This window comes from Podarcis cretensis (assembly GCF_951804945.1).
Source record: "Podarcis cretensis genome assembly, chromosome: 3".
NCBI classification, from domain to species: Eukaryota; Metazoa; Chordata; class Lepidosauria; order Squamata; family Lacertidae; genus Podarcis; species Podarcis cretensis.
Genome location: NC_137172.1, coordinates 2,651,628 through 2,676,181, shown reverse-complemented (window position 1 = coordinate 2,676,181; position 24,554 = coordinate 2,651,628). Strand labels below are relative to the sequence as shown.

Genomic DNA, 24,554 nt, shown 5'->3' with positions numbered 1-24,554 from the left:
AGGGCTCTTCTCCTGCAAAGTCCTTCAAATCCACATCTCATACCATCATTTCCACCTGGGCTTTCTCTCCATCATCTGCAACTCAATGGCTTGTCTCCGAATTCACAAATTGACTCCTGATTCCTCTCCTCTCCCTGGACAGTGGTGGATGTTGGTCTTTCATATTTCAGTGGCGCCTGGTGCAAGGACAAAACTCAGCACCCCTCCCCACACACCTCATGTGGGAAAATACTGTCCTAACCCCATCTCTGCCCCAGGAACCACCAAATCTGATCTGGAGATTCATTCCAATCTTTAGAACAGATTTTGTTGGTGCCTGGGGGAGTCTTCAGGAGAGAGGAGGAAATGTCTTATACCAAGCAGAAATCTCTTGCCTAACAGGGCAGCAGCCTTGGAAACAGCCCAATCATTCCAGCACCAAACTGTTCCATTGCCCTTCCATGCCCTCGATCAGACTCTATATCCATTTTTCCAAAGGAAGGGCAAGTTAAACCCTCTTTTTTTCCAAATTTTCTGAATGTGTGTGTTATGCTGTTTGCATTTTACTTGTAGTGCTGAATCAACCCGTTGTTTTGATATTGTTGGCAGGCATTGGTATAAAATTGTGTGCACTGTTGTGAATTTATGTGTCCGTGGGAGGGAGATGGGGGCTCAAAAGTGAGGGTTACACTCTCATATTATTCTGGGGGAGGAGTATTAGTGCCGGTTGTGAGCTGTTGGTCTGTGCTGTGTCCTGTCCTGTGAAACCTATGGGGCATCTGCTCATCTTTTGCAACCTACACAGACATGGGGTGTCTTCAGCATCCTTTCCCGAGAGACTGAATTGCAAAATGCAGCAGGCAAGGTGGGGAGCCTGTGGTCTCACGGCTGAGTTCTGTTTCCTCACCATGTCTGGCTCCAAGTCAGACAAATATTGCTCCATGATCAGCGAATTTCCACAGGTTGAAAAGGTGTGTGAAGTAACAGGCAGCTGCTTCTGAGTAACACAGTAGAATTGAGAATTGGCCCAGATCAGAAGGAGGTTGTGGGAGGGGGAGAGAGAGGTGTGTGAGAATGGGGGACAGCAGTGCCAGGTCAAAATGGAGCAAAATGGCATTTATTATAGAATCCTAGAGTTGAAAGGGACCCCGAGGGTCATCTAGTCCAGGCTAAAGAATCCCTGACAGGTGACAATTCTGTCTCTGCTTGATTACCTCCACTGAAGAAGAGTCTACCACCATCTTTTTAAAAAAAAATAATTACAGCAAATTTTGACACAATCACTGCTGGTAAAATAATCACAATATAAATTCCCAATTACCCCCTCCCCCAGTACTTCCCCCAACTTCCCCTTCTGGTTTATAACACATTCATTTCTTCTGCTTATCATCTAATCCCTAATGTAATAAAATGAACAATTATACATTATAATTATCTTCTTACTATTTTAGCCACATATTCATGTTTTCTATTTATATTTTGTTGGTTGTAAGTGTTTAGTCAAACCCTGCAAGTGAGTCCATTTCCTTACAATGTTTCTTTAAATACATCACAAAAGGTTCCCAGTCTTTTAAAAAATCTCTATTGTCCTTATCTTTAAGTCAGCTTTGACATTTCAGCATATTCCATCTGTTTTTCTTGCCATTGTTCTTCTGTTGGCATTTCTTCGCTTTTCCGCCTTTGAGCTAATAAAGTTCTAGCTGCTGTTGTAGCATACATAAATAATTTCTTCTTGTCTTTTGGCAAATCCTGCCCTGTAATGCCTTATAAAAAAGTTTCTCCTCTTTCAACAAAGGTTATCTTAAATGTTCTTTTCATTTCATTACAGATCGCAACCCAATAATTTTTAATTATTTTACAATTCCACAACATGTGAAAGAATGTACCTTCCTTTTCTTTACAGACTCCCCCACCTTCTGAGGGAGTCCATTCCACAGTCAAACAAACAAGTCTTACCCTCAGAAAGATCTTTCTAATGTTCAGTCAAAATCTCCATTCGTGGAATTTGAATCCATTGGTTTGGTCCCTACCTTCCGGAGCAGGGTAATAATAATAATAATAATAATAATAATAATAATAATAATAATAATAATTTTATTTATACCCCGCCCGTCCCATGTCAGAAAACCGGGCTCAAGGGGGCTAGAAACAAATCTATAACACTTAATTGATTCAACAACAACAAAAAAGCATAAAATACAGTATAAAATGTGAATAACAATAAATTCAAAAATCAATTTAGGGGGGAAATCCATCCAATAAACATTAGATGACCACCTGGGCTAGCGGCTAAATTAGTCCTATTGGGTCAGCGAGGAGACCAGGAGAGAATTAGCTGTGGGATCCCAGAGCGGGTAATCTTCATAAAAAGGAGAGCGGGAGGGAAGGAAGGGGAATAAAAGATCAGGCTAAGTTCAGATTGAAAGCCAGGCGGAATAGCTCCATCTTACAGGCCATGCTGAAGGAAGTCTGCTCTATTTTTCATGAGGCAGCCCTTGAGATATTTGAAGATGGTTCTCACATCTCATTTTATCCAAGCTAAGCATGACCTACCCCATTCCCCCATTCCGCACCAGGCTGGATCCTCTTGGTCGCCCTCTTCTGCACACCTTCCAGCTTGACAACATCCTTCTTAAATGGTGGTGCCCACAACCGTGTGGGGAAAGGTGGAAGAGACACAGGTGTTTCATTATGGGAGGTAAGGTGGATTCATAGAGGAGTTTGATGGGGACATCGGGTGGAGCTGAGTGTCAGGAGATTCAGGAGAGATAAAAGAATGGACCTTTTCATTCAGCATATAGTTAAACTATGGAACTCGCTTCAACAAGAGGCAGTGATGACCAGCCAGTTGCATGGCTTTCAAAGCAGATTGGGCAAACTCATGACTTGATCTGCCTTTCAATGGCAACTTGCCAGGATGGCTTCTTCCTGCCTCTTCCTGGAAATGGCACTTAGGGCCACAGTTGTGACCAGCAGCCACCCGTATCCTACAAGGAAGGCCTTTTCAAACCCATCTAAGGTGGCGGCTACCACTATGTTTGAAGGAGCAAAGTAAATACTTTAAGAGTGTGCTGTGAAGGACCTCTTTTACAAATGCATCATCTGAATTAATTTTAACTCTGCAAAGGGCATTAGAAGAACTTTGCTGGATCAGGCCAATAGCCTACAAGATTCAAGTATCTTGTTCTCACAGGAATAACCAGAAGCCAGCGAAAACAAAATTTGGTAGCAACAGCAACCCCCTTGCTTCTGATTCTGAGAAATGGAGTTCAGAGGCCAAGAACAGAGGGAGAACGTAGCCATGATGGCCAGTAGCCCTGATAGCACTCTCCTCCAAGAAATAAAATATCTGTAATCTCAATGCATTCTTGGGAAATTCCTTCATCAAGGGCACCATTTTAGAAACAACCCAATTCCCTCTCTTTGACTGTCAGTGAGGCTACCCAGGTTTGTGGTCATTCATCCATATGTGGTTTTGCACAAGAGCATTACTCAAATCCAGACAGCAATTCTCATCTCCTTCTGCCCCACAGGAATTGTGACATCTATGCTGTGAAAGACATTTGGTTTCCCACAAGATTTCAACAGCCCTCCAGGCACCCATAAGTAGAGGGACCTCTCCTTCCACTGTCAACTGCTCTTCCACTTGGCTTCAGGCATCTCCAGGATTCCCACCAACCTCCAGCCATGAAGATCTTCTGCCTCCTCTCTGTCGCCTTCCTCCTCCTGATGCTGGTGGCTCCAGGTAAGGCCTTCTTCTCAGATGCTTCTTCTCTGAGCTCCACAGCTCTCTGTTTTATTCCTTTTAAACCTGCCGCTGAATACCATTTGCAGGGAATCGCAAAGGGATGGGTGGAGAATTCTCTTGACCCTCTGTCCCCACTTAGAACTTCTCAAATAGGGCATCTGGTTAGCCACTGTGAGACCAGGTTGATGGACTAGATGTGGGCCCTTTGACCTGATCCAGCAGCCAAGCTCTTGGGATCTGATTGTCATTGCAATCCTAAAGTATGGAATCTGAACCAAAGAAGCTGTTGCTATAAAATCTGCAATAACACATAATAATGATAATGATAATGATAATGATAATGATAATAAATTTTATTCATATCCCGCCCTCCCCAGCCGAAGCCGGGCTCAGGGCAGCTAACAATAATAAAATAATACAACATTCTAAAATCATTTCATTAAAATTAATTCAACTCAAATTGATGGCAACCATTAGGCTGAAGTTCTGTGAAGATTGCCAAGGAAGGCATGCATTCAGCTTTGTGGTGGAGAACAGAGTGGGCCAGTTTCCTGGGCAAAAGAACTTCTCTCTCCAAGATTTCCAGGGCCCCAAGGACACCAGTGATTGCCTTGGGTCAGCCGTCCTGGTGAAGGTGCAGGGGGGAGGGGGAGGGCCTCACTCTCCATCCCAGCCCCCTTTCCTGCATTCATCCTGCACCAGCCTCCCCCAACCTGGTGCCCTCCAGACATCCTGGCTAGCGGGATTGTTGAGGAACAAAGGGTGGAAGGTGTAGAAGGCCAGTCCTGGGAGGTGGAGCAGACTTCCCAGGTGGATCCCCCACTTGGTAGTTGCATCTCCCTCTCTTAGTTTGCTTTTCTCTTCCCTTTCCCCTGCAGATTTCACCGGAGCTCAACGTCCCACCCAGGATTGCCAGAACAATGGGGGCAGCTGCAGAAAAACCTGCAACAAAGGCGAGAAAGAGATTGGCAAGTGTTCGGGAGACAGGCGTTGCTGCAAGCGCAGCTAAGGTGAGTTATATGCAAAACCATACCTGTGCCTGGAAATAAGTCTGTGGCATCTCAAAGAGACACGACTCCAAAGGCCGGAGAGTTACAGATCTGCTTCTTTGACCCTTAACAGCCATGGGTGGGTGGGGGCACTTTCTAGATTCTCCTGAATGCTAAATTCATTGTTTTGAGTTTGGATGCTGAGAATTCCCTGATGACATTTGGAGCCAATTGACTCCATCAGCTTAGAAAACAGGAGCTGGAGAACGGAGCCCAGTGTGGGACAAGGTTTTTGTAAGCCTAGAGGGCAGCCTTTGTCAACCAGGTGGCCACCAGATGTTTTGGATTATCAGCCCCAGACTGCGTAAGGAGGCATTTGGATGGAGAACTCTCTTCTGCACATTCAGCAGAAGGCATAGCTGTCAACTTTCGGATTTGAAAATAAGGGATCAGCAGCTTCACCTGTCCCGGGGACAGTCTATGGGATATCTAACAATCTGGGATAGCAGTGGGAAGCAGTGGGAAACGGAGCTGGAATAAGGGAATTTCCCACAAAAAAAGGAAAGGTTGACAGCTATGGCAGAAGGTCACACTCAAACCAACTCTAAAGAGCTGAACTAAGGTCTGAGCCAACCCCCTCCCCCATGAAATCCCAACTCTGATATCATTAGGCTCTTTGTTGTTCCAGGGGAACCCCTGGCCTATTTCTATACCCCCCATATTCACAGTGTTTCCTCTATAGCAGACCCATCACGCATCACCTCTGACGAAAGGAAGACCACCCCATTTCTTCTCTGGAGATGCAGCTGCCTTGACTGCACATCTGCAGAAACCTCTTTGCTCACTGCTGCTGCTGCTGCTGCTGCTGAAGGCGCTTCTGGGAAGGATCCGTCACAGCCCAATCCTTTCTGCCCGTTTACTCCAGAGCAAGTCCTGCTGGGCTCAGTGAGGCTGGCATCTTTGTAACTCGGTTTAGGATGGGATTCACCTGCTCATTTGCTTTAGCTTTTCCTTTCAATAAATGCAAGCATTGGAAACCTCTGTGTGGTGGTGCCTTGTATGAAAGGGGGCTCTGGGGTGGGGTGGGGTCTCTGCCAGTTCCTCTCCATACTGTGACGTTTATTAGATTTGGGAGTAACTGGCAGGTGTTTCTGTGCAAACCCGTGGAATTGGGAATTGGCCTATATCTGAAGGAGGTTCAGGGGGGCAGTTGGTGGGCGTGGGGGAAGCAATGCTAGACACATCCCCTTCCAAGTCAAAATGGAGAAAGATTGCAATTATCATCAGAGAATCCTAGCATTATAGATTTGGAAGGGACCCTGAGGGTCAACTAGTCCAAGCTAAAGAATCTTTGACAGGTGGCCATCCAATCTCTGCTTAAAATTCTCCACTGAAGGAGGGTCCACCACCTTCTGAAGGAGTCCATTCCACTGTCAAACAACTCTTTCCTTCAAAAAGATCTTCCTAATGTTCAGTCGGAATCTCCATTCATGGAATTTGATTCCACTGGTTTGAGTCCTACCCCCCGAGAAGGAGGAAACTAGCTTGCTCCATCTTCCATATGACAACCCATAAGATATTTGAAGATGAATATCATATCTCCTCTCAGTCTCCTCTTCTCCAGGCTAAACCTACCAAGCTCCCTCAACCATTCCTCATACGGCTTCATTTCCAGAACCTTGATCATCTTGGTCCCCTCCTTTGCACACCTTCCAGCTTGTCAATATCCTCCCTAAATTGTGGTGCCACAGAAAAAGGTGGAACCATTGCTAATTGTCAACAGAATGTAGGGGTGCAGAGTCTGCAGCTTCTTGGTGTACGCTCCAGGGGTCCGAACTGCCAGGGAACTCAAGGTGGGGCACACAGTTCTCCCCCTCTTCATTTCGTCCTGGCAACAACTCTGTGAGGTAGGCAAGACTGAAAGTTAGTGACTGGCCCAGAGTCAGCCAGTGAGCTTCATGGCTGGCTGGGAATTTAAGTCCTGTCTCCCATTCATAAATATAACTGTCTCTTTAATACCTTAGACCACCAGGAACCTGACAACGTTTCATTTAAGGCCAGAGCTGGATCTAGGGTTGGGTTACCATATGTCCCCGTTTCCCGGGGACAGTCCTCAGATTTGTGCATAAGTCCCCAGACAAATTCCAGCCCCGGAATGTCCCCGGATTTCATCCAATGTCCCCGGGAAACGCAGCAGCGGCAGTCTCAGGAGCCGGAGCAGTTGGCTCTGGCTGGCTTCAGGAGCTGCTGGGAAGTCCCCATGTGTTGGTGGTGCAGGGGCTCCAAGATGCAGCTTCTGGGCTGCCTCCACCTTCCCTGACCCCAGCAACTAAGCTGCAAAGGGAGGCTTCATGCTGCCTATCGGAGCAGCCGCCCAACTCCTACTTGCGTGCAAGCAGGGCGGGGTGGGGATCTCTCCCTTCCCAACTGAGGGATCCCTGCCCCCTCCTGAATGCACGCAAGTAGGAATGAGATTGGGGATGCGCCGATGGCCTCACCACTGCTGCTCTCGGCCCTCCTTCTCTGCCTTCCATGCATTACCCACTGTGCACTGCTTCCTCACCCCCACCACCGAAGAACCAACAACTCAGGGGCTGCCCAGGCTCATCGAAAGAGGAGATAGAAGCCTTGGAGGAAGGGGAAACGTGGCGGTTGAGGTCAAGGCAGAGGCGGCCTCTCTGCCACTGCCACTGGTGCAGCATCAATGTCTCGAACATGTAGTATATATTTATTTATTTATTTATTTATTATTAGCAATTTCAACAGAACACAACACAATCACATTATTTATTTATTTAAAGTGTCCCTGGATTCATTGAAAAAAAATAAAATCTGGTAACCTTAATCTAGGGAACAGCTGTAGTTGATCCTTTCAAATATGGGGAATGGTCTGTTGTACTTCTCCCAGCATGAAACCTGGAATCTCCATTATCACGTCATGTCTGGGAAGCTCTGACCTTCCAGATCCAATTCCCACCAGTAGCCAATGGTCAGGGGTGGGATCCAGAGTTGTGATCCAAGCAAAATCTGTATCAAGCGGTCTGACCCTTCTTCTTGCTTTGCACCTTAAGACTCACACCAAGGCAAATTTTAACCCTAGACCAGATTTTTGCCCTCCACCCACAGCCTCATTTGCTTAATATCCAGCCCAAAGAAGTATTCCGCAGAACTCAAAAGCTTGCGCATTGTTTGGTGACCTGTAGTCAGTCAAGTAAAGGTATTGACTTATAATGGATATTGTATTTTAGTCCATGGTCCATGGTGGTATGATTCTGCTTCTGATTCTGCTTCTGATTTGTTTACCATCCTTCATTTGTAGATTACAGGGCAGTTCACAACATAAAAAAAAGATAAAAAACACAAAATGCATCATAATAAAACAAAAACAAATCCATATCTCCCCAAACCCCCTGGGGACATCATCCAATCACAGAAAATGCCCATGCCTGTGTTGCCACCCTCTGGACATCTTGGGGAGGAGGAACACAAAGAACGGCCTCAAATGATGATTTCAGGGTCTCGGTAGGTTCATATGGGGAGAGGGGCTCCTTCAGGTATTGAGGTATGATGAAATGCAAGCAAGAAAGGAGGGGGAGGAGAGCATCAGCTGCACCAAATCTTGAGAGTTATGTGAGTGTCACCCAGATGATGGGGTAGAAGAACTCACCTGAGGGGCCTCATCTGTCCAGGAATGATCACAAGGTTTGGGCAGCTTCCAACCCACCTTTCCTTAAGAAGATACGATAGCCACCTTCAAATATCTAAAGGGCTTTCACACATTCGGGACTAAACATTCGGGAAAACTTTCTAACAGTAGGAGCTATTTGACAGTGGAACAGTCTGTCTCAGGAGGTTGTGGTCTCTCCTTCCTTGGAGGTTTGTAAGCAGAGGTTGGATGGCCATCTGTCATGGATGCTTCAGCTGAGATTCCTGCATTGCAGGGGACCCGACTTGCTGACCCTCACAGTCCCTTCCAACTCTACAAACCCATAATTCTATAAGACAGGGATGGGGATCCTATGAGAGCCACCTTCAAATATCTAAAGGGCTTTCACACAGAAGATGAAGCAAGCTTGTTTTCTGCTACTCTGGAAGGTGAGACCCGGACCAATGTCTTCAAGTTACAAGAAAGGAGATTCTGACTAAACATTCGGAAAAACTTTCTGACAGTAGGAGCTATTTGGACAGTGTTTCAGCTGAGATTCCTGCATTGCAGGGGACCCAACTAGATGACCCTCACAGTCTCTTCCAACTCTACAAATCCATAATTCTATAAGACAGGGATGGGGATCCCGGGGGTTCTCCAGACAACGTGGAAGATACCTCTGGCTACTCATCACAATGCCTTTGTTCTCCCTCCATTGTCATGGCAGGAGACTGTGGGAAGAAGGAGCACTCTTGGGCTGTGGTCCTGTCTGTGGGCATCTGGTTGGCCACTATCAGAACAACCAAGGAGGTTGGCAGGAGCTCAGACCTTCCCCTGCCCTGTTTCAGGATATTGTACACATGGAGGAATCTCATGTCTCCATGGAATCCTAAACACATATCCTTTCTCGTTATCTCTGGTTTTTGTATTTATGTGTTTCGCATATCATATATTAGAGTCCAACAGAAAACAAGACCCAGCACACCTTTTCAGAACATGGACCTACACAAAGTTTTCCAATGTTTGCATTTATTAAAAAGAAGAAGCCCTTCTTCGTGTGCCTCCTTCGCAAGAGGTTTGGAGGGTGGAAATGAGAGAAGAGGACTTTTCTGTGGTGGCTCCCTGTTGATATTTGTCCATTGTCTCAAATATCCCCTCAACCCAGCACAACTTTCCACAACATGAACTAACACAAAGGTTTCCAATGCTTGCATTTATTAAAAAGAAAAAGATAAAGCATTTCTGCAGGCAAACCAAATCCAAGCTCCAATCCCGAGCCCACTTACTAAGGAGTCAGGCCCCACTGGCCACAGTGGGCTTACTCATGAGTAGACAGGCAGACAGGATGGCCCCCTCTTGACTCCTTCCCAGCATCGCCTTCAGCAGCATCAAGCAAAGCGGTTTCTTCCCCAGCAGAGATGGGGGGGGGTGCAGTTGAGGCAGCTGCACATCAGAGGAGAGCAGGGTGGTCTTCCTTTCACCAGAGGTCTTGCACCGGAGATCGGCAGAGTTAACCCCCTCCTGTGAGAGGAGGAGACACTGTTAATATGGGTGCTGGTGCTGGTTCTGAAATCCCCAGCCAGTGACTCCAACTGGGAGGCAGAAGAGCTGCTGTTGTCAGAATTCAAAGTGCACACAGAGGGTCTGTTTTGCAGAGGGGTGGACTAGATGACCCCTTCAGTCCCTCCCAACGCTACATTTCTATTCTATGATTGTAAGAGAGACCTCTGGGCATTTCATATATATACTTGGGGGGATTTGAGTGGGGCTTGGCTGACACACACACTTTTTTTCTAATGTGGTTCTTTCTCCTCCTCCTCCCCCTCCTTCTTAGGAAACGCAACCCCAGGAGAAGACACATTTGAGAAGATCATTGTTTGTGTGCTGGTGTGCATTTAACCCTTTCCCTCCCAGCCACTGGAATTTCTCTTTCAACTCTACAATTCTGTGATTCAATAACCACCTTCACAGGGATGTTCCACAGGTTGCCTTTGCTATTTGAGGAGGGTCAGCGACTGAGCCCCCACCCTCTCATGCCACGAAGAGCTGTTCTTTGAGCCAAGGGAGGCTAAGGGGAGTTGTGTCTGAGGGGTCAGGGAGCTTTCATGGGGACAGCAAGGTGAGAGGAAAGGGTTTTCAACCCCCTGTGCAGACATTAATATTGTTCCCCTTAAACTGGCTGGAAAGGTTAAGAGAGGGAGGTGGAGGGGGGTACAGGGCGACGAGTCACATGCATTTGTGTTCATGAGACTAATTTTTGGGCACAGATAAGACTGGATTTAACTCACCTTAACGGCAACACATTAGGACAGATGAACACATAAAAAGTGGCTTCGGGCACCATCTTAATCATTTCCCACCGATACGTTCACATATTGGAACAGCAACTTTAGCTCTGGTGAAATCTGGAGGAGGAAAAAGAAGACTTTGAAGGCTCTGTCTCTCAGGACTGACCTTCTACACCTTCCACAACTTCTTCCACAATGGCCCTGCTGGCTTGGACTTCCAGAGGGCACCAGGTTGGGGAAAGCTGGTGCAGGAAGAATGCAGGGCTGGAGCAGAGAGTCAGTCCTTTCTGCTGCCTCCCTGCACCTCCAGGACAGGGTCTGAGCCAAGGTGGTAGGGAAGGCTGCGTCAGAGTCACTGGCTCCCCTGGGCGGCCACTGGCAAACTGGGAGAGAGAAGCCCCCTTGCCCAGGAAACTGGCCTTTTCTTTTACTCACCGCAAAGCTGAGTGTGCTGAAGGGCATTATTACAGATTTGAACACAACAGCTTCCATGGATCTTATAAATGAGGTAATAAGAAGTGTAAGACTGGTGGATCTGCCCAGGGGGCCCATCGAGTCCAGCATCCTCTTCTCACAGAAGCCCCATTTGGGAAACTCTCCACGAGGACAGAGGGGCAAGATCCCATCTCTTTGGGAGTCACAGCAAGTGATGTTCAGAGGCAGGTTTAAATTGAATTCAGCGGAGAGCTGTGAAGCTGCTCAGAGAAGAAGCTTCTGAGAATAAGGCCATACCTGGAGCCAGCAGCATCAAGAGGAGGACGGCAACAGAGAGGAGGCAGAAGATCTTCATGGCTGGAGGTTGGTAGGAATCCTGGAGGTACCAGAAGCCAAGTGGAAGAACAGTTGACTGGGGAAGGAGCAGTCATACAAATTATAGGTGCCTCGAGGACTGTTGAAATCTTGTGGATTGCCAACCGTCGTTTGCAAGATGGATGTGGCAAGCCCTGAGCTTCATGAGGTTCTGAGCTTCAGCATCAGAAGATACCCCAAGAGTCATCTAGTCAAACCCCTGCAATGCAGGAATCTCTGACTGGTGCCCACCCAACTTCAGCTTTAAAAAAATGGGCACCCAAAGGTGAGGAAAAGGCTTTTTAATTTAATTTTGGAGAAGGGGGAGAAGTATCAGTGCCAGTTGTGAGCTGTTGGTCTGGGCTGCACCTGAAACATTTAGCAGGCAGTTGCTGGTCTTTTGCAATTCCCAAGAGCCTGAAGTTCAAACCCAGCAGGCAAGGTGGGGAACCTGTGGCCACAGGGCTAAGTCCCATTTCCCCACCTGGTCTTGCTTCAAGTTAACGGACAAGCGTTGCTCCATCGGATGCCCACAGGCAGCAAAGTTGGGTGAAGCAACTGCCAGATTCAGCACAGTGAACTTGGGAATTGGCCCAGATCAGAAGGTGATATCGGGGGACAGTGGGTGAGAGTGGGGAGCAGCAATGCCAAAAGCATTGAGGTTTCCTTGATAATATTGTTACGCAACACCCAAATTGCTGAGCATTGAGAAAACACAGGAGTTTCAGTGTTTGACCAAAATTCAGTATCCTTGAAGGTGAGGCACTCAATTCCTGTTTATGAAACAGTCTTGTATACAGAAGTTTTTAAAGTTTGATGTTTAATGTGTTATGATGTTTTTATACATAATTTTGAGCCACCCAGGGTCCCTTCCAACTCTACAATTCCAGGATTCTATGATAAATGCCATTTTGCTCCATTTTCACCTGGCATTATTGTCCCCAACTCTCACCAACCTCCCCCCCCCCCGCCAACCTCCTTCTGATCTGGGCCAATTCCCAATTCCTCTGTGTTTCACGGAAGCAGCTGCCTGTTGCTTCACAGAGCTTTTCAGCCTGTGGACATTCCCTGATCATGGAGCAATATTTGTCTGACTTGGAGCCAGACATGGTGAGGAAAAAGAACTCAGCTGTGTGACCACAAACTCCCCACCTTGCCTGCTGCACCTTGCACGTCAGATTCTCAGGAAAGGATGTTGAAGCACATGCCAGTTACTCCAAAACCAAAGGAAAGTCACAGTATGGAGAGGAACTGGCAGAGTCCCCACCCGAACCCAGAGCCCACTTTCATACAAGGCACCACCACACAGAGGTTTCCAATGCTTGCATTTATTGAAAGGAAAAGCTTAAGCACATGAGCAGGCAAAGCCAATCCTAAACCCAGTTACAAAGATGCCAGCCTCACTGAGCACAGCAGGACTTGCTCTGGAGTAAATGGGCAGAAAGGATTGGGCTGTGACGGATCCTTCCCAGAAGCGCCTTCAGCAGCAGCAGCAGCAGCAGCAGCAGTGAGCAAAGAGGTTTCTGCAGATGTGCAGTCAAGGCAGCTGCATCTCCAGAGAAGAAATGGGCTGGTCTTCCTTTCATCAGAGGTGATGCGTGATGGGTCTGCTGTAGAGTTAAATGATAAAGAGAGAAAACACAATGAATATGTTTGGGAGGGTGCTCAAAAGAGGCCAGGGACCCCCTGAAGACCAAAGAGCCAAATGCTATCGGAATTGGGATTTCACATGGTGGAGGAGTGGGGTTCAGCTCAAACTTTCTGCTGGATGTAGAGAAGTCGGGAGAGGTCTCCATCCTGATCCCAAACTGCTCCTTTCACTTTCTGGAGCTGATGGGAGATGTACTCCAAAACATCTGGTGGCCACCTGGTTGACAAAGGCTGCCCTCTATTCTTTTATAAGCCTTGTTTCACACGCGGCTCAGTTATCCCACTCCTGTTTATAAGCTGATGGAGTCAAGTGGCTCCAAATGTCAGCAGAGAATTCTCAAGGTCCAAACTCAAATCAATAAATTTAGCATTTGGGAGAATCTAGCAAGTGCCACCCCTCCACTCCGTGGCTGTTAAGGGTCAAAGGCAGGGGGAAGAAGCAGAGCTGTAACTCTCTGGCCTTTGGGGTCGTGTCTCTTTGAAATGCTACAGAGTTATTTCCAGACACAGGTATGGTTTTGCCTATAACTCACCTTAGCTGCGCTTGCAGCAACGCCTGTCTCCCGAACACTTCCCAATCTCTTTCTCGCCTTTCTTGCACGTTTTTCTGCAGCTACCCCCATTATTCTGGCATTTCTGCGTGGGACGTTGAGCTCCGGTGAAATCTGCAGGGGAAAGGGAAGAGAAAAGCAAACTAAGAGAGGAAGGAGCAACTACCAAGGAGAGGATCTAACTGGGAAGGCTGCTCCATCTCCCAGGACTGGCCTTCTACACCTTCCATCCTTTGTTTCTCTCTTTTTTTTTTAAAAAAAAAAGAAAATTATTAAGAGTTTTATTAATACAATAGAAAAAAGAAAACAGAAAACAAGCCAGAATAAACAGAAAACAAACCAAAAAGAAACAAACATAAAATTTTACATCTTATAACAACCATCTTTTCTTCGTTTTTTCTTTTTTTCTTTTTTGGACTTCCTCACATCTCTCGCTCCTACGTTCCAAATTTATAGAACTTTAGCCAGCAACTTATCACCTTGTTTCCATTCTTATTGTACACATATCAAATATTTTATCCCTAGCTTTGAATATTTTTATCTAAATCTTAAATACCTTGTTTTAACATAGTATTTATTCAAAGTATATCTTTCTCATGAAATTCTCTCATTTTCATAATCTTTTCTGCTAACTTTATGGTGCCCTGTTATTTTCAAATCTCTCATCCTTCTTAACACTCATGTAATTTACAATAAAAAAATTCCTTCCAGTAGCACCTTAAAGACCAACTAAGTTAGTTCTTGGTATGAGCTTTCGTGTGCATGCACACTTCTTCAGATACACTGAAACAGAAGCCACCAGACCCTTCTATATAGTGAGAAGGTGGGGAGGGGTATCTGAAGAAGTGTGCATGCACACGAAAGCTCATACCAAGAACTAACTTAGTTGGTCTTTAAGGTGCTACTGGAAGGAATTTTTTTTGTTTTGACTATGGCAGACCAACATGGCTACCTATCTGTAACTGTAATTTACAATGTTTTTGAAGATAGTCCTTGAATTTCTTCCAATCCTCTTCCACTGCTTCCTCTCCCAGGTCTCGGATTCTGCCGGTCATTTCCGCTAGCTCCATATAGTCCATCAGTTGCATCTGCCATTCTTCCAGCGTGGGCAAATCTTGAGTTTTCCAATATTTGGCGACAAGTATCCTTGCCATCCTTTGTTTCTCAACAGTCCTGCTGGCCAGGACATCTGGAGGGCACCAGGTTGGGGGAGGCTGGTGCAGGATGAATGCAGGAAAGGGGGCTGGGATGGAGAGTGAGACCCTCTTCCTCCCATCTGCACCTTCAGAAGGAAGTTTGAGCCAAGGTGGTAGGAAAACCTTTGTCAGAGTCACTGGCTTCCCTGGGGGCCACTAGCAACCTTGGAGAGAGAAGTTCTCTTGCCCAGGAAACTGGCCCACTCTCTTCCCCACCACAAAGCTGAATGCACTGAAATGTGTTATTACGGATTTTATAGCAACAGCTTCTTTGGATCAGATCCCATACTTTAGGATTGGGATGGCAATCAGATCCTAAGAGCCTGGCTGCTGGAATCAAGTCCATCAACCTGGTCTCACAGTGGCCAATCAGATGCCCCATTTGGGAAGTTCTCAAGGGGGACAGAGGGGCAAGAGAATTGCCCACCCATCCCTTTGGGATTCCCTGTAAGTGGGATTCAGAGGCAGGTTTAAAAGGAATAAAGCTGAGAACTGTGGAGCTCAGAGAAGAAGCATCTGAGAAAAGGGCATACCTGGAGCCACCAGCATCAGGAGGAGGAAGGCGACAGAGAGGAAGCAGAAGATCTTCATGGCTGGAGGTTGTTGGGAATCCTGGAGATGCCTGAAGCCAAGTGGAAGAGCAGTTGTCTGGGGAAGGAGAGGTCCCTCTACTTATAGGTGACTGGAGGCCTGTTGAAATCTTGTGGGATGCCAACCGTTGTTTGCAGGATGGATGTGGCAAGCTCTGAGTTTCAAGTGCCAAGGAGCAGCCAAAGACCACAGAATTATAGACTTATAGAGCTTCAGCACTGGAAGGTTACCCCAAGAGTCATCTAGTGAGCCAAAGACCATAGAATCATAAACGCATAGAGCTTCAGCACTGGAAGGTACTCCAATAGTCATCTAGTCCAACCCCTGCATTGCAGGAATCTCCGACTGGTGCCCATCCAACCTCTGCTTCAAATGCTCCTGCAAGGGAGAGAGCCCACCATCTTTGGAAGGGGTCCATTCCACTGTGGAAAAACTCAGGTATTCCTAATGTTTTGAATCCATTGGTTGGGATTCTCCCCTCTCCCCTCAAGCTTGCTCCATTCTCTACATGGCAGCCTTTGAGATATTGGAAGACGGCTCTCATTTTTCCTCTCAATCTCCCCAATTCCCTCAATCATGTTGGATGTGAAACACAAGAGCAGTCAAGTACAACATTCCTAGAGTGAACATGTTTACACATGGGGAGGAATGTTTGTCCAGCAAGCAGGTAAACGTCCTGTTTCCTTCTGGGCTGGGACAGATTTCCTCTGCATGTGACTAGAGGTGGGCGTGGACTCACCTGTGCAGGTAACGACAAAAGCACAGGGCAGGGCAGCCATCTCTCTCTCTCTCTGACTACATGCATCGAAGAAGCAACATCTGCTTAGCCAAAGATGCTCTCTTGGCTTCCAAGAGAGGACAAAGGGGCTGCCTCCTTATGAGATAGTTTCCAGGTATATGTAACTTTTCTAAGCTAAGTCTGCCTTCTGGGATCCGATTGTGAACAGAGTGTGAGTAAACTCTTTTTATACTTTTATAGAAGACTGTGTCATGTCTTATCTTTTATGAGGGAATAAGGGGGAAATACCAGTACAGTTATTATAGAGGCTTTAGCGAGCCTGAGCAAACACATCCGCTGCAAGTTTAAAAAGGGGAATGTTACTCTGCTAAATTGTGAACTTGTTAACACAAGTTGGAAAGGCTATTATCAGACAATATATCCTCTCCTGCATCCCTGAACATTCCCACAAATCATGCTACTATTACTATTGTTATGTGTTCTTGCCCCTCTGTCTCTTCATCACATTTCCAAAGACATTGTTTCCAACAGCCCTCAAAATTCTGGGACTTTCACAGAAACCCTTAAGCCACCTTAGCTTCTCACTTTTTCATGATGAGTCCCAAATTCCCACCTTTGTGGAGAGGTGTGCTAACTTTAAATGGCTTCACACAGGGGAAAGCAGCAGGAAGAGAAAGGGGGGTGAGGTGGGTGTTCTGCGTCAACAGCATCTGGTGGAGGGCACCACACTGGCTACAGATTCCCCCCATTGAATTTGTCTCCCAACTGCCACTGCTGCCCTTTTCTGGTCAATGCTGGTGGCAATCCCAAAATATCACTTAAAGTCAACTCCTATCTTCATCCTTTTCCGGACGCTGTTTGAGCACTGTCCTGCTCTCTGTTTGCGTTTTTGCGTTGTGCTGCTTTTATGGTGTTTGTGTTGCTTGATGCTTCATTTTAATATTTCTGGTTGACACTGGTTTAAACTTCTCTGCATTATTGAGAATATATGGGGGGGGGGGACTACAAAAAGTGGGCATCCAAAGGAGAGGGCAAGGCTTTTATATTTAAATTTGGGGAAGTGGAAGAGGTATCAGTGCCAGTTGTGGGCTGTTGGTCTGGGCTGTGCCTGTAACATTTAGCAGGCAGTTGCTGGTCTTTTGCAATCTCCACAGAGATGGGCCCCAGGAGATGTCTTCAGCATCCTTTCCCAAGAGCCTGAAGTTCAAACCCAGCAGGCAAGGTGGGGAAACTGTGGTCACAGGGCTAAGTCCCATTTCCCCACCTGGTCTTGCTTCAAGTAAACGGACAAGCGTTGCTCCATCGGATGCCCACAGGCAGCAAAGTTGGGTGAAGCAACTGCCAGATTCATCACAGTGAACTTGAGAATGAGCCCAGATCAGAAGGTGATATTGGGGGGACAGGGGGTGGGAGTGGGGAGCAGCAATGCCAAAGACATCCCTTTCCATTGAAATATTCAGGGATGGAGCTGGATAAAATTGGTAGATAACACATTTGAGGATTCCTTGAAAATATTGTTACACTGCACCCAAATTGCTGAGCATGGAGAAAACCCAGGGGCTTCAGTGTTTACCCAGAGATCTGTTTCCTTGAAGGTGATCAGAGACTTTGGTGTATTTAGGTGATATGTTTTTTTAATGAACATATAGAGAGAGCTTGAGTATAAAATGGATGAGATCACAGCATTAACATCCCCCAAATCAGTCTTCTCAGTTTATCACAGCTTTGGGTCCCCTGCACAGCAAACAAGAATCTGTGTCTCCAGCTTCCGGGCTGCTTCCAACTCACCTCTCACACACCTCATGGGCTCAGGACCAAAATATCTCACGGACAGCCTCTCCCCATATTAGCTGACCTGGACCCTGAGATCATCATCAGAAGCCCTTCTTCGTGTGCCTCCTTCGCAAGAGGTTTGGAGGGTGGAAATGAGAGAAGAGGACTTTTCTGTGGTGGCTCCCTGTTGATATTTGTCAATTGGCTCAAATATCCCCTCAACCCAGCACACGTTTCACAACATGAACCAACACAAAGCTTTCCAATGCTTGCATTTATTAAAAAGAAAAAGCTAAAGCATTTTTGCAGGCAAACCAAATCCAATCTCGAATCCTGAGCCCACTTACTAAGGAGTCAGGCCCCACGGGCCACAGTGGGGCTTACTCGTGAGTAGACAGGCAGACAGGATGGCCCCCTCTTGACTCCTTCCCAGCAGCACTGCCTTCAGCAGCATCAAGCAAAGCGGTTTCTTCCCCAGCAGAGATGGGGGTGCAGTCGAGGCAGCTGCACATCAGAGGGGAGCAGGGTGGTCTTCCTTTCACCAGAGGTCTTGCATCGGAGATCTGCAGAGTTACCATCCTGTGAGAGGAGGAGACACTGTTAAAACGGGTGTTGGTGGTGGTTGAGAAAACCCAAACCAGTGACTCCAACTGGGAGGCAGAAGAGCTGCTGTTGTCAGAGTTCAAACTGCACACAGAGGGTCTGTTTTGCAGAGGGTTGGACTAGATGACCCCTTGGTCCCTCCCAACGCTACATTTCTATTCTATGATTGTAAGAGAGACCTCTGGGCATTTCATATATGCACTTGGGGGAATTTGAGTGGAGCTTGGCTGCCATACACACTTTTTTTCTAATGTGGTTCTTTCTCCTCCTCCTCCTCCTTCTTAGGAAACGCAACCCCAGGAGAAGACACATTTGAGAAGATCATTGTTTCTGCGCTGGTGTGCATTTAATCCTTTCCCTCCCAGCCATTGGAATTTCTCTTCCAATTCTACGATTCTGTGATTCAATAACCACCTTCACAGGGACATTTCACACAGCTTGCCTTTGCTATTTGAGGAGGGTCACCGACTGAGTCCCCACCCTCTCATGCCACGAAGAGCTGTTTTTTGACCAAGGGAGGCTAAGGGGAGTTGTGGCTGAGGGGTCAGAGAGCTTTCATGGGGACAGCAAGGTGAGAGGAAAGGGTTTTCAACCCCCTGTGCACACATTAATATTGTTCCCCTTAAACTGGCTGGAAAGGTTAAGAGAGGGAGGTGGAGGGAGGGGACAGAGCGATGAGCCTCATGCATTTGGGTTCATGAGACTAATTTTTGGGCACAGCTAAGACTGGATTTAACTCACCTTAACGGCAACACATTAGGGCAGATGAACACATAAAAAGTGGCTTTGGGCACCATCTTATGCATTTCCCACCGATACGTTCACATATCGGAACAGCAACTTTGGCTCTGGTGAAATCTGGAGGAAGAAAAAGAAGACTTTGAAGGCTCTGTCTCTCAGGACTGACCTTCCACAACTTCTTCCACAATGGCCCTGCTGGCTTGGACACCCGGAGGGCACCAGGATGGGGAAAGCTGGTGTAGGAAGAATGCAGGGCTGGAGCAGAGAGTCAGTCCCTTCTGCAGCATCCCTGCACCTTCAGGACAGGGTCTGAGCCAAGGTGGTAGGGAAGGCTGCTGCATCAGAGTCACTCGCTTCCCTGGGCGGCCACTGGCAGACTGGGAGAGAGAAGCCCCCTTGCCCAGGAAACTGGCCATGTCTTTTACAAAAGGCAAAGCTGAGTGTGCTGAAGCGCATTATTACAAGTTTGAAAGCTTCCGTGGATCTTATAAATGAGGTAATAAGAAGTGTTAGACTGGTGGATCTGCCCAAAGGGGGCCCATCTAGTCCAGTATCCTCATCTCACAATGTCCAACCTAAAGTCCCATTTGGGATATTCTCCAGGAGGACATAGGGGCAAGATCCCACCACTTTGGGAGTCACAGCAAGTGGTGTTCGGAGTCAGGTTTAAAAGGAATAAAGCTGAGAGCTGGGAAGCTGCTCAGAGAAGAAGCTTCTGAGAAGAAGGCATTACCTGGAGCCACTAGCATCAAGAAGAGGATGGCAACAGAGAGGAGGCAGAAGATCTTCATGGCTGGAGGTTGGTGGGAATCCTGGAGGCACCAGAAGCCAAGTGGACTGGGGAAGGAAGGATGATACAAATTATAGGTGCCTCGAGGACTGTTGAAATCTAGTGGGTTGCCAACCTTCATTTGCAAGATGTATGTGGCAAGCCCTGAGGTTCATGCGCTCTGAGGTTCATGAGGTTCTGAGCTTCAGCATCGGAAGATACCCCAAGTGTCATCTAGTCAAACCCCTGCAATGCAGGAATCTCTGACCAGTGCCCATCCAACTTCAGCTTCAAAAAATGGGCACCCAAAGGTGATGGCAAGGCTTTTTAATTTAATTTTGGAGAAGGGGAGAAGTATCAGTGCCAGTGGTGAGCTGTTCGTCTGGGCAGTGCCTGTATCATATGGAAGCAGTTGCTGGTCTTTTGCAATCTCCACAGAGATGGGCCCCAGGAGATGTCTTCAGCATCCTTTCCCAAGAGCCTGAAGTTCAAACCCAGCAGGCAAGGTGGCCACAGGGCTAAGTCCCATTTCCCCACCTGGTCTTGCTTCAAGTAAACGGACAAGCGTTGCTCCATCGGATGCCCACAGGCAGCAAAGTTGGGTGAAGCAACTGCCAGATTCATCACAGTGAATTTGGGAATTAGCCCAGATCGGAAGGTGATATTGGGGGACAGTGGGTGGGATTTGGGAGCAGCAATGCCAAAATCACCCCTTTCCATGCAAACCGATTCAGATATGGAACTGGAGAAAAGGGGGGAATAACGCATGTGAGGTTTCCTTGATAATATTGTTACGCAACACCCAAATTGCTGAGCATTGAGAAAACGCAGGAGTTTCAGTGTTTGCCCAGAATTCAGTTTCCTTGAAGGTGAGGTGCTCAATTACTGTTTATGAAACATGCAGTCTTGTATAGGGAAGTTTTAAAAGTTTAATGTTTAATGTGTTTTGATGTTTTTATACATATTTTGAGCCACCCATGGACCTTTCCAACTCTACTATTCTAGGATTCTATGATAAATGCCATTTTGCTCCATTTTGACCTGGCATTGCTGTTCCCAACTCTCACCCACCTCTCCCTCCCCCACCTCCTTCTGATCTGGGCCAATTCCCAATTCCTCTGTGTTTCACGGAAGCAGTTGCCTGTTGCTTCACACACCTTTTCCCCCTGTGGACATTTGCTGATCATGGAGCAATATTTGTCTGACTTGCAGCCAGACATGGTGAGGAAACAGAACTCAGCGGTGAGACCACAGGCTCCCCACCTTGCCTGCTGCATCTTGCAATTCAGTCTCTCGGGAAAGGATGCTGAAGACACCCCATGTCTGTGTAGGTTGCAAAAGATGAGCAGATGTCCCATAAGTTTCAAAAGACAGGACACAGCACAGACCAACAGCTGATGGCTGGCACTAATACTCCTCCCCAGAATAACATGAGAGTGTGACCCTCACTTTTGAGCCCCCCATCTCTCTCCCTTGGACCCATAAATTCACAACGGTGCACACAATTTCATACCAATGCTTGCCATTTCCAACAACATCAAAACCAAGTGTTGATTCAGCACCACAAGTAAAATGCAAACAGCACAACACACACATTCAGACCATTTGGAAAAAGAGAGTAAAACCTTCCCTTTCTTTGGAAAAATGGATATGGAGTCTGATCGAGGGCATGGAAGGGCAATGGAACAGTTTGGTGCTGGAAAGATTGGGTTGTTTCCACGGCTGCTGTCCTGTTCAGGCAAGAGATTTCTGCTTGGTATAGGACATTTCCCTCCTCTCCCTTGAAGACTCCCCCAGGCACCTCAAAATCTGCTCTAAAGATTAGAATGACTCTCCAGATCAGATTTTGGTGGTTCCTGGGGCAGAGGTGGGTTTAGGGCAGGGTTTTCCCACATGACGTGTGGGGGGAGGAGTGCTGAATTTTGTCCAACTGAACATTAGGAAGATTTTTTGACGGAAAGAGTTGTTGGACCATGGAATGGACTCCCTCAGAAGGTGGTGGACTCTCCTTCAGTGGAGAATTTTAAGCAGAGAATGGATGGCCATCTGTCTTTAACTTGGACTAGTTGACCCTCAGGGTCCCTTCCAACTCTATAATTGTAGGATTTAATGATGATAATTGCGATTTTGCTCCATTTTGACCCAGAAGGGGATGTGTCTAGCATTGCTTCTCCCCCCCCCCCACCAACGGCCCCTCTCAACCTCCTTCAGAACTGGGCCAGTTTCCAATTCTACTGTGTTGGTGTACAGAAGCACCTGTCAGTTACTCCCAAATCAAATCAAAGTCACAGTATGGAGATGAAATGGTAGAGACCCCAACCCAAGCTGGTGCCCCTTTTCATACAAGGCACCACCACACAGAGGTTTCCAATGCTTGCATTTATTGAAAAGAAAAGCAAAAGCAAATGAGCAGTCAAATCCCATCCTAAACCCAGTTACAAAGATGCCAGCCTCACTGAGCACAGCAGGACTTGTTCTGGAGTAAATAGGCAGAAAGTATTGGGCAGGGATGGATCATTCTCGGAATTGCCTTCAGCAGCAGCAGCAGCAGCAGCAGCAGTGAGCAAAGAGGTTTCTGCAGAGGTGCAGTCAAGGTAGCTACATCTCCAGAGATGAAGCGGGGTGGTCTTCCTTTCGTTAGAGATGATGCGTGATGGGTCTGCTGTAGAGTTAAATGAAAAAGAGAGGAAACACCATGAATACAGGTGGGAGGGTGCTCAAAACAGGCCAGGGACCCGCTGAAGACCAAAGAGCTGGATGCTATCAGAGTTGGAATTTCATGGGGTTGGAGAGTTGGCTCAGACCTTAGCTCAGCTGGTTAGATTTGGTTAGAGTGTGACCTTCTGAATGTGAAGAGGTTGGGAGAGGTATCCATCCCAAACCCAAACGCCTCGCTGCACTGTCTAGGGCTGATGATAGATATAATCCAAAACATCCAGTCAGCACCTGGTTGACAAAGGCTGCCCTCTATGCTTCCGAATAACATATTTTACATTGGGCACAGTTCTCTGGCTTCTCTTTTCCAAGTTCCTAGAGTCAAGTAGCTCCAAATGTCATCAGGGAATTCTCAAGATCCCCAAACAGTGAATTTAGCCTTAGGGAGAATCTAGCAAGTGCCTCCCCTTGTGGCTGTTAAGGGTCAAAGACAGGGGAAAGAAGCGGCCTTTGGGGGTCGTGTCTCTTTGAGATGCCACAGACATATTTCCAGGAACAGGTATGGTTTTGCCTATAACTCACCTTAGCTGCGCTTGCAGCAACGCCTGTCTCCCGAACACTTCCCAATCTCTTTCTCGCCTTTGTTGCAGGTTTTTCTGCAGCTGCCCCCATTGTTCTGGCAATCCTGGGTGGGACGTTGAGCTCCGGTGAAATCTGTAAGGGAAAGTGAAGAGAAAAGCAAACTAAGAGAGGGAGATGCAACTAAGAGCCTGGCTGCTGGAATCAAGTCCATCAACCTGGTCTCACAGTGGATAACCAGATGCCCCCTTTGGGAAGTTCTAAAGGGGGACAGAGGGTCAGGAGAATTCCCCACCCATCCCTTTGGGATTCCCTGCAAGTGGTATTCAGAGGCAGGTTTAAAAGGAATAAAACAGAGAGCTGTGGAGCTCAGAGAAGAAGCATCTGAGAAGAAGGCCATACCTGGAGCCACCAGCATCAGGAGGAGGAAGGCAAGAGAGAGGAGGCAGAAGATCTTCATGGCTGGAGGTTGGTGGGAATCCTGGAGATGCCTGAAGCCAAGTGGAAGAGCAGTTGACAGCGTAAGGAGAGGTCCCTCTACTTAAAGGTGGATGGAGGACTGTTGAAACCTTGTGGGAAGCCAAATGTCTTTTACAGGATAGATGTCACAATCCCTGTGGGGCAGAAGAAGATGAGAATTGCCATCTGGATTTGAGTAATGCTCTTGTGCAAAACCACATATGGATGAATGACCACAAACCAGGCTAGTGTCACGGACTGACAAAGAGAAGCAGAGAGAGTTGTTTCTGAAATTATGGCATTGGAGAATTAATTTCCCAGCTATGCATTGAATTTACCATGAAGTTAATAGAGGAAAAGCACGTTCTTGGAGGAGAAGGCTATCAGGGCTCTCGGCTCCCAGGGCAATTTTCCTTCCACTGCATCAGTCTCTGAACTCCAGTTGCTCACAATCACAAGCGAGGCCATGGCTGTTTCCCATATGTGTGTTTCTAGTAGCCTTCTTCCCAACAATGGTTGACTCTTGTAGGCTGCTGGTCTGATCCAGCAGGGATCTCCTTATGCCCTTTGCAGAATTAAGGTTTCTTCAGATAATGCATTTGAAAAAGATCCTTCACAGCAAATAGTTAAAGGATGGAGTTTGCTCCTACAGGAGATTGTGGTTGTTTAGTCGTTTAGTCGTGTCTGACTCTTCGTGACCCCATGGACCAGAGCACGCCAGGCACTCCTGTCTTCCACCGCCTCCCACAGTTTGGTCAAACTCATGCTGGTAGCTTCGAGAACACTGTCCCACCATCCCGTTCTCTGTC

General features: G+C 47.1%; 4 long non-coding RNA genes across 4 annotated transcripts; 1 reads left to right on the top strand and 3 right to left on the bottom strand.

Moving 5' to 3' along the window:
* The first annotated feature begins 3,558 nt into the window (after positions 1–3,558).
* Positions 3,559–5,753, top strand: LOC307212011. The gene is made up of 3 exons (XR_013836722.1): positions 3,559–3,724; positions 4,606–4,737; positions 5,459–5,753. It is a non-coding gene; the product is annotated as an uncharacterized lncRNA (long non-coding RNA).
* A 3,807-nt stretch (positions 5,754–9,560) lies between these two features.
* LOC307212133 lies at positions 9,561–18,368 on the bottom strand. The gene is made up of 2 exons (XR_013836857.1): positions 18,283–18,368; positions 9,561–9,643 (listed from the first exon to the last, which is right to left on the bottom strand). It is a non-coding gene; the product is annotated as an uncharacterized lncRNA (long non-coding RNA).
* Positions 12,752–13,719, bottom strand: LOC307212080. Its single transcript, XR_013836804.1, has 2 exons — positions 13,623–13,719; positions 12,752–13,049 (listed from the first exon to the last, which is right to left on the bottom strand). It is a non-coding gene; the product is annotated as an uncharacterized lncRNA (long non-coding RNA).
* A 4,230-nt stretch (positions 18,369–22,598) lies between the features above and the next one.
* Positions 22,599–23,828, bottom strand: LOC307211997. Its single transcript, XR_013836703.1, has 3 exons — positions 23,689–23,828; positions 23,290–23,421; positions 22,599–22,714 (listed from the first exon to the last, which is right to left on the bottom strand). It is a non-coding gene; the product is annotated as an uncharacterized lncRNA (long non-coding RNA).
* Between the last annotated feature and the right edge of the window lie 726 nt (positions 23,829–24,554).